Consider the following 10009-nt stretch of genomic DNA (forward strand, 5'->3'; position numbering starts at 1 on the left):
TTGTACTTTATTTTTGTAATCATTATTGTAAGGTTTACGTCGAAAATATATTCAAAACCGATTTACAAAACCTTTATTCAAACCCTTTTTACGGATTAACGGGAGACAGATGTCGAGAAGAAACGCAGCAACTGCTGCGCCTCTTCGAAGGGACGCAGCACCTGCTGCACCTCTTCCTGAGGCTGCCGCAGTTCCTGCTTTCCTTCTTCTTCCTTCGTCTTTTGTTTAATTCGTCTGTTTATCTTGTTTCGTCTTTGCTTGTTCTTATTTTATTAGCATCATAATTGAACATATGTTCGTTATTAATTTATCATCTTTTAATTCCCGACTTAAATCCCAAGTAACTTATATTTGCGGGTTTTTGTCATTAAAATCAAATCCGGGTTTTAGAGATTCGATTCATCAATATCAAGTCTCTGAAATTCATCTTTTGTATATTTTCATCTATTAATTATCGTCATCATCATCAATAGTTTAGCATTAATAACCTAACTAGTTTGTTAAATTGTAATTAGCCTTGTGATTAATCTTGTAATTAATTTGTCCTAATTATTTTTATCTCATGTCTTATTATTTCTATGACCAATTCACATGTAAATAATATATTAAACCACTTCTATCCGAGTCAAATATCGATAATCAAGCATTAAATTCACCAATGAACATTAACGATATGCAATTCCGGCTTCACAGCTAGAATTCACATCTGGAACAGACGCAGTGAGCACTGCGCCTCTTCCAAAGGATGCAGCACTGCTGCGCCTGTTCCGGGTTGAATTATGCCCCTGAACTTCCATTGTTGCTTTGACATAGTTATTAGCTTACGTATTAATTAACTATTACTCGTATTATCACCGTTAATCTGATCGTTAATTTATTTTCCCTTTCTTTTTCTCAAATTATCCATTTTAAATGTATTTTCGACGTAAATCAATTAACCCGTTGTAATTATTGTAATTTTCTTTATTGTATTTGTATTGTATTTCTTTATTACCATATTGTTTGTATGCTCTCACATGCAATCAACCTAAATTTCTACCTCGACATTAATGCATGTTAAATTACGTGTCTACCGACTTAGTTAATTCTCACATGCTAGGCTTAATCTAATGGATGTTGCATTGCATGCATATAATCGACAACATATCGAATATAGACGATTTCCCTAATCATTATTAGAGGCCGCTATCGAGGCGGGCGGGATTAGGTGTTCGATCAAAAGAGCTTCCTAATACGTACCCTCACCCCTTACTCCAGATCTCTGTGAACATCCATGTTCATTGGCATCCACGAGAGTCATTCTAGACATAGAATGCTAAGGGTAACGAGTTCTTGGTGTTCATGTCACTACTTTGTGTCTTGACATGGCATGAGGTATTCGAACGGTTTCCAATTTTCCACAATAAATTGGTGGCGACTCCACAAATGCAAAGCTTGCTCGTTTTCACCGAGCGACCCCCGTGGGCCCGCGTCCACAGTTTGGCGACTCCGCTGGGGATAATACACTTACGTGTAGCCAAGGGTGAAACTTGAACAAGGTTAGAGAATAGTTTGTACAAGACAGTTGTCGATTTTCATAACTCAGTCTTCCTAGATCGTTTATTGGGCCTTCGTAGGCGCAACCCAACCCATTCGACCAATTGTCCCGTCTAGACATTCCAATTTCTTATTTGGGCCTAAGGATGGATAGCGATTGACGTCAACCATACCATTGTACTTACTCCCTTTTGTATCAAGGATTTTCACTACTCGAGGAAATGGACCGGGAATCGGCCTTACTCTGTTTTGTACGACCCACTCCACATACCCCCGGGTTTGATTGTTCGGTATGGCAACCCACCCTTTAAACCAAAACCCTTTTAAATGCACTCAGCATCCCGTTATAATGCCTATGTAAATGCCTGTATTATATGTGATCACCATTTTCTAAACGAGACCATGACAAATTTTGTAAAATCAAAACCTCTTTTAAAAATGTAAATTTTCGAAATAGGCCTAATATTAGCGCAAAACTAGTCAAAACTCTGTCCAATTGTCGAGTCAAAATTCGGGCCTCAAAGCCCATTTCAAAACCGCACTTCGAGTCCACTCCTACAACTACACTATAGTTGAATAGGACCAACATTTCAAAACTTTGTCATTTTCAAACCTCACTGACACAAGTGGCACACTCCCACTTCCCGAGTCGAGTCTTTTCTTTGAGTAAGTGTGCTAGAATGGTCGATCGTGTTTTGATTCGTCATCGATCTCTTGTCCAGTTTCCAAGATGCCTGCCACTAGCACCACAAGCAACAGTTAACCACGGAATGGTAATGATCAAATCCTAGCCGCGCTCGCTCATCTTGTTTAACTTCCTCTTAGAGGGCAATTTCGTCGTACATTCGAGTCGAGCATCACTAAATGTTAACTTAGTTAATCTCGTTTCGTCAAACATGTAAGTCTGAGGGTGTAAATCCCATCTTTTATTGTTGTACTTTATTTTTGTAATCATTATTGTAAGGTTTACGTTGAAAATATATTCAAAACCGATTTACAAAACCTTTATTCAAGCTCTTTTTACGGATTAACGGGAGACAGATGTCGAGAAGGAACGCAGCAACTGTTGCGCCTCTTTGAAGGGACGCAGCACCTGCTGCGCCTCTTCCTGAGGCTGCCGCAGTTCCTGCTTTCCTTCTTCTTCCTTCGTCTTTCGTTTAATTCGTCTGATTATCTTGTTTCGTCTTTGCTTGTTCTTATTTTATTAGCATCATAATTTAACATATGTTCGTTATTAATTTATCATCTTTTAATTCCCGACTTAAATCCCAAGTAACTCATATTTGCGGGTTTTCGTCATTAAAATCAAATCCGGGTTTTAGAGATTCGGTTCATCAATATCAAGTCTCTGAAATTCATCTTTTGTATATTTTCATCTATTAATTATGGTCATCATCATCAATAATTTAGCATTAATAACCTAACTAGTTTGTTAATTTGTAATTAGCCTTGTAATTAATTTGTCCTAATTATTTTTATCTTATGTTTTATTGTTTCTATGACCAATTCACATGTAAATAATATATTAAATAACTTCTATCCGAGTCAAATATCGATAATCAAGCATTAAATTCACCAATGAACATAAACGATATGCAATTCCGACTTCATAACCAGAATTCACCTCAGGAACAGACGTAGTGAGCACTGCGCTACTTCCAAAGGACGTGATGTGACCATTATTTGAGCACATTTAGTCCCCGAATTAGCCTTGTTCCCATGCTTTTTAGTGCATATTTAGGTCATTTATTATCTTTAGTCCTTTGTTTTGCATATTCGTTGAGGTTTTGTTCCCTTGGTAGGAAAGGAGTGCAAACCTTGCATTTTCATGGCAAAATGGAGCTAAATTGATTGAATTCAATGACCAAGCATCAAAGAGAAGACAAGACTAGAAGGCCATTGTACATATTATAGTAGATGGGCAATGATGAGGAAAGATCCTTGCATCTCCGATAAGATCCCCGAGGATTGTTGGAAGAAGGAGAAAGAAAAGAAGAAAAGAAGAAAACTGACCCAGAATCCGAGCGGCTTGACCCTCGGGACGCTCGTCCAAAACGGCCAGAATCCGAGCGTCCGGCCAAGGAATCCGCTCGTCCGGTGCTGCAATCCGCTCGTCCCGTTGCCGTGGACGCTCGGATTGTGTTACAAAGAACTTTTGTTTTCTTCTTGTTCCATGAAGGATGCGCATATTTTGGAAAGACCGGCAAAAAGGAGACCAGCATCTCTTTTGAGAGGAGCGATTCCTCAAGGACTTAATCGTCATTTAAGCCCTTAGTAAACCCTAATTTGTGTACCTAATCCCCGCTATAAATACCCCATTAGTCTAATTAGATAATCATGTTCTTCTTATCAATCTCTAGTGTAGTTTATATCATTCTAATCTCTTCTTAATCTTGTAATCAACTTTTAATCAAGTCTTAATACAAATCTTATTTCCTTAATCTCTCTTTTGTTCATCTTTTTTTTTGGGTAATTGAAGATTATTTGGGTTATTATTGGGAGATTGACAACCTTCCAATCATTCATCAAGTACTTCTATTACTCTTTGCTTTATTATTGGAATCATTAGTAGGTATAATTCTCTTAATCCCTTTTTAATTATTTTTAATCATCTTCATTTGTTCATCATGTTTTGCTTTGTTGGTATGATTGACAACCTTGCTAGCATGTTTACCATGATGATGAGTGAGTAGTTTCTTTAACTAGGGTTAATGGGTAATTAGAGGAAACCAACATGGGGGATGATTCATGCTTAATTTAATATGTTTTCATAATTTATTTGCTTGCTTGTTGTGATCTCAACTTATGCACATGTTATGTTTGATGAAATGCGAGCCTATGAATCCTTGCATTTTTTACCCATCACTTACCTTTTCAATGAGACTTGTAAGATATAAACCAACTCGAGTCTCATTAGACCATCCATATAGTTGAGTAGGGAGGATTAAGTCGACTTGTAGGTGTTGTAAAATCTAATCGATTCGGCTTCAGGACCCAAACCTTCCTAGGATTGTAAGATATAAACCAACTCGATCCATCACAACAATAATTGCTTGCAATTTGAGAATATGTTTGTATGATCAATTCCCATGAATCCCCTATGAACCCATGACACCCTAGTGCCCTTTAACAATTGTTTACATCCCTTTTTAATCATGTTGCTTGTTTACTTTTATTGCTATTTAGTTTAGTGATCTTCTACTTCAAAACCCAAATTGTGACACCCCTAGACACCGCTACTTGCAATTGAAAATATTACTTCAATACCCGTCCCTTGGGATTCGACCTTTACTTACCTCTTTACTAATAGTAGAGTTGTTTGTGGAGATATAAATATTGTTTTGGTCTAGGTGCTCCTAACGACAAGTAACCAAAACATAGCCCGAGAGGGTCCGGCCAAAAATGGCGTCGTTGCCGGGGACGGTGTTAACTTGATTTAGATTTTCTTAGATTGTTATTAGTTGTGTCTTTATTTGCCTTGGGGAAGTAAAACTCCTCAAGGTTTGTTCTAATTATTTTCGAGTTGTTTGATATTTTCCATGTCTAGAAGATCACAAGGTAACTTGTTACCCATTGATCACAAAATTGAAAGGACTTTGACAAACAATAGAAGACTTGCTAGAGGTACTTTGAGAACTATAGGTGAGGTTGTAGATATTCAACCAAATACTATTGAGTTCGTCAACCCTTTTGCAAGAGAAGGTGAGGATAACCCAACAAAAAATCCAACACAAAATCAACCCACAATGCCTAGATTTTCATCACATTATGTACCGACCGAGGAGAACCTACCCAATGGTACTCCCACACCACAACACTTAACCGGAAATTTTATTGCTAAATCCGCATTAATCCAATTAGTCGAAAGAAGCCAATTTGGGGGGATGCCTAGTGAAGACCCTCATTCTCACATGGAGACTTTTTGTGACTATTGTGATGCGATTTCACAAACCGGTGTAACTCAAGACCAAATTTGATGGGTCTTATTTCCTTTTTCTCTAATCGGCACCGCAAAACAATGGTTGAAGAGCCTTGATAAGGCTACTCTTGGAATTGACTCTTGGAAGAAGTTGGCTCTAGCTTTCTACAAAAAATTCTACCCTCCGGAAAAGACTAACATGCTAAGAGCTCAAATTACGGGTTTTAAGCAAAGGGATGAAGAATCTTTGTATGAAGCTTGGGAGAGATTCAAGGGAATTTGTCGCTCATGTCCTCATCATGGACTTAGCGAGTGGTTCTTGGTTCAACAATTTTGGAACGGTCTTTATGAAGACTCAATAAACATTCTCAACATGGGATCAAATGGTATGTTCACGGAAGTTGACGATAATCAAAATTGGAACAAGATTGAGCAAATGGCGGTCCATAACTCACAATATAGTAGACCGCGCAAGGCTACTAGAGGAGGAAAGCATGAGGTGGACTCTATTACTCAATTGGGTGCTCAACTTAGTGCTCATATTGATACCATTAACTTGAAGTTCGAAAAAGCTATGGCTAGACTTGAAGAAGCCTCAAAATCACCAAAGCAACATGTCAATGCCATGACGGCATCTTCATCAATCCCAAGTGGGATATGTGAGAATTGTGGAACTTTGGGACATGACCAAAGTGAATGTAGGGGAACAAATGAACAAGTGAATGCTTTTCAAGCATACAAGAGTGGTACCCCTTATTCCAATTATTACAATGAAAACACCAAATTCCACCCAAATCTCTCATACAAAAGCCAAAATGTTCAAAATCCTTCAACATACACCCCACCACCCATGAGAAACCAAAACCAAAGACTCTTTTCCAACCAAAACCAAGGTTACCAAAACCAAACTCCATACAATCAACAAAATGACCAAGGTTTTGATGTTCAAAAAGCGGTCCTCCAAATGCAAAAGAATCAACAAGAGTTTTTCACTCAAATGCAAAAGGATAGTCAAGCAAAGGACATCACCATCAACAACATCCTAGCCCACACCAAAATGTTGGAAACCCAATTGACTGAACTAGCATCTTCAAGCTCACAAAGACAAAAGGGGCAATTACCAACTCAAAGTAATCCCCCAAGACATGAAACGGTTAGTGCCATTCACTTGAGGAGTGGTCCGAGATATGAAGGACCGAAGAAGCAAGTTGAGGATGAAGTTGTGAAAGCTAGTGACAAAGAGGAAATCGTGCAAAACTTCAAGGAAGGAGAACCAACAAAAGAAGAAGTTTCAAAGAAAAGTGAAGACAAGGCCAAGGAGAAGGAGCCCATTGTGATTAGACTTCCTTTTCCAAGCCGCCAAGCTAAGCCCAAATTTGATGACCAACTTGGAAAATTTATGAAAATTGTGAAGAATTTGGAAGTCTCGATTCCTTTCATGGAATTAATCAATCACGTGCCGGCCTATGCGAAGTACATGAAGGACATCCTTACGAAAAAGAAGTCAATCCGGAAGCTTGAAACTATCGCCTTCACTAAGGAGAGTAGTGCAATCTTTCAAGGGAGTTCACCTCCGAAACTTAAAGATCCGGGAAGCTTCTCAATACCGTGTACCATTAGCGACACCACGATTAACAAGGCCTTATGTGATCTAGGGGCTAGTGTGAGTGTTATGCCGTATTCGGTGAGTAAAAGGTTAGGGATAGGAGAGCTTAAATGTACCAACATCACAATGGCCGATAGATCGACGAAGACACCGTTAGGGATATGGGAAGATGTTCCCGTAAGAGTTGGGAAATTTTTCATCCCGGTGGACTTTGTCATTGTTGACATGGAAGAAGACTCCAATATTCCGATCATTCTAGGTAGACCTTTCTTGCAAACCGCGGGTGCGGTGATAGATGTGAAGCACGGAGAGCTTACTCTAGAAGTGGGAGATGAGAGCATAACTTTCAATCTTGACAAGACCATGAGAGCTCCCCGTTTGCATGAACCATGCTTTATGGTTGATCACTATAGCCGGAAGGATGAAAGGAAGAAGTCGGAATTTCAATGGAAGAAGAAAGTTGATGATGCTCCATCAAAAGAGCAAGAGAATAGCAACAAAGAGAGCTTGAAAAGCTCACCCATGAAAAGTGAAGAGGATTGCCTCATTGGCCAAAACAAGAAAGGAGGACAGTTGTCTCTATTAACTCAAGAGATTTTTAATGATCAAGTAGACGAAGTTTGCGGTCTTTGGGACGATAAATTTGAAGGGATTTTCAATCCCTATATTGGCAACGCTATCGATCAAGACCATCATGGAGAACAACAAGTGCAAAGATCTATTGAGGATCTTTATCATGACAATGAACAAGCTTTCGGCTACTTCTTCAAGGTGTTGAGTAACATCAACAACACCTTGAACATGCCCCCATGACATCTCACTAAGGATGAGAGTTTGGTGAAGTCCTCTCCAAACCACCATTTGTAAATATTATAACTCCCTAACTTACATTTTAATTTTTACATTGCATTTTTGTCATTTTTGGATTTGTGTGCCTTGATCAAGATATTCATCATTTTTGAGAGAAGTGAGGGAGGGACTAATGATTTTATTGATGTGTAGTGCTTTAACTTAGTGTGGGGATAGCAATTGCTTAGGCTATTCATGCCTTTGTAGTGCCCCTTGTTGGAATATGTGTCCTCCGACAATAATGCGATCACAACTGTTGATCATGATGATCACATGTTTAAATCTCATTTTAAAAGAATACGATTGGGAAGTATTTATACTGTCAACTGGTCCACACATATCGGTAATGATTTGCTGACTAGAGTTTGACATTACTGTCGTGCGACGGTGGTGATCAGTTGATGCCCTAGGTCATACCTAAAGGATATTACTCTTAATTGATCATTTAATTAATCGTATAACGTTACGAGTTAATTAAATTACTTGAAAAAAATTGACGGACGATTTTGGAAGTAAAATTTACGTATTTCATTATAATCGATTAAATGAGATACGATGCGAGTAATCGAATTGTTTCATTACTCGGATGAAATTATTGTTTAAGGAAACAATTGAAATTGAATGAATTATTATAAATACAATTTATTGTGATTTATAATTGATAAAATATTTTGGTTCACGTAATTGTGAATTACTAAGTCGATTTTTGTATATGACGTATTTTTAATTAATACGTTGATTTTTAATATGATAAAAATACATAACAATTTTATGTGGCATGTGACATGTGACATATTGACAAATTGACAAAGATAAAATGGAATCCATTTTATCTCAATTTGGCCGAAATATTGGGAGGAATTAACATATATATTATGTTGATTAAAGTTAATGGAAAGCATAATGATGTTAACCTATTGCTAGCCATGCACACCTACACATTCTTGTAAAGAACACATTGTGCATGCATTGGCCACACTTCCCCCACCCTACCCGGTTTTTGGACAAAAGAGGAGCCAAGGGTTTTCTCTTATTTTCTCCAATATACACTACATGATATCTAGTGTAAATATAATTCATTCTAACAACACACAAATATTTTTAGTGAGATAAAAATATTCTCTTCCTCCTTCTTTCTCCACTTGACCGAAAATTAGAGAGGACCAAATATTTTGGGTCATTTTATTTAAAAGATTAATGTTATTCTAGTATTAATAATATTAATTTTATTAAGGGTATATCTTGGGTATCATTCCTTGGGAGGGATTCTACATTTGAGTCCTTGTTCATCCATTGAGGAAAGCACAAGAACAAAAGAGAAGGAGATCTCTTTTGTGCCCATATAAACCGAAAATCCAATGTAAGATAAAGATTTCTTCCTTAAATTGTTTATAGTTTGCATGCATAAGATCACTATTTAATTTTATGAGTAAATTAACATAAAACATATATGAATATGTTAAGTATATAGATCTACTTTTCCTTCAATTGGTATCAGAGACATGGTTGTTTGCATGCAAATCGGTTAAAAGTTTTTCCGAGTTATACGATTAACATATAAAACTTGTTAAATTTGTGTTATTATGATATATCACGAAAATCATCATGCATGTTAAAATTTCTGGTCCTAAAATGTTTTTAGGATATTTTGGTTATTTTATGGATTTTTATTGTTCATATTACATAATAATGACATTAAAAATATGTTTTTATGAATAAAATGTCATTTTCGGACTAAAATTAGCTAAACTTTGAATTTTCCAGTGATTTTTGGATATGTTGTCACATATATTATTTTGAGATGACCTATATATTTTCATAATTTTTGGATTTCTTATGCTCGAAAAATGGATTTTTCATTATTAAAATCGATTTTAGGTGAAAAATAGGTTAATATGAGATAAATTTTGAATCTGGTCATAGAAATTTAGTATGTTGTCACATGAAATTTTACAAGATGTGTGTAAAATAATAGGCTATATTGAAGTCTTTTTGCATGATTTATGGATTTTTGAAGAAAAATAGCATAAATAGTGACTTAATTAGTGAAATATTAATAAATCATACTCCATGACTAAGGAAAAACGTCACATGTTGCA

The 10009-nt window shown here is 36.8% G+C and overlaps 1 non-coding gene across 1 annotated transcript; it reads right to left on the reverse strand.

The window, feature by feature from the left end:
• Nucleotides 1-5654: 5654 nt before the first annotated feature.
• On the reverse strand, nt 5655-5761 carry LOC141645521 (small nucleolar RNA R71). The gene has a single exon (XR_012545002.1). It is a non-coding gene; the product is annotated as a small nucleolar RNA R71 (small nucleolar RNA).
• Between the last annotated feature and the right edge of the window lie 4248 nt (nt 5762-10009).

This window comes from Silene latifolia, chromosome 2 (assembly GCF_048544455.1).
Source record: "Silene latifolia isolate original U9 population chromosome 2, ASM4854445v1, whole genome shotgun sequence".
In the NCBI taxonomy this organism is placed as follows: Eukaryota; Viridiplantae; Streptophyta; class Magnoliopsida; order Caryophyllales; family Caryophyllaceae; genus Silene; species Silene latifolia.